This window comes from Alligator sinensis, unplaced genomic scaffold (assembly GCF_000455745.1).
Source record: "Alligator sinensis unplaced genomic scaffold, ASM45574v1 scaffold566_1, whole genome shotgun sequence".
NCBI classification, from domain to species: domain Eukaryota; kingdom Metazoa; phylum Chordata; order Crocodylia; family Alligatoridae; genus Alligator; species Alligator sinensis.
The window spans coordinates 701,310-701,738 of NW_005842017.1; positions in this window are offsets into that span (position 1 = coordinate 701,310).

A 429-nucleotide genomic window follows, 5' to 3' on the forward strand; every position below is an offset into this window, starting at 1 on the left:
AGGGGCCACACTCCACCCACAGCTGGCGAGGCTGGCAGGGCCCCATGTCGGGCAGGGCAGCATGCATGTTGCTTCCCCCTTGTGCTCCACCTCACGCCCCCAGCACTAGTCCTGGCAGAGCTGCTAGCAGCCACCACAACCAAAGGCTGGCAGGACCTGGTGCAGCAAGCAGCAGGGCAGCAGCTGCCAGCGCAAAGGACAGGCAATGCTCACCCCAGTACCCCCAGCCCCCAACCCTGCCCCAAGGGCACCAAGCGGCCAGGTAAGAGACCCTGCCCACCTGTCCCTACACAGGGCAGGGCTGCGTCCCAGCACAGGAATGCTGCCTGCAGTGTCCTGAGAATGCCCAGGTTCCCCTGCAATGTCCTGAGTGCCTACGGACTCCTCCCCACTTCTCCAGCCCACACCCACACAACCCCTACCTTGTCG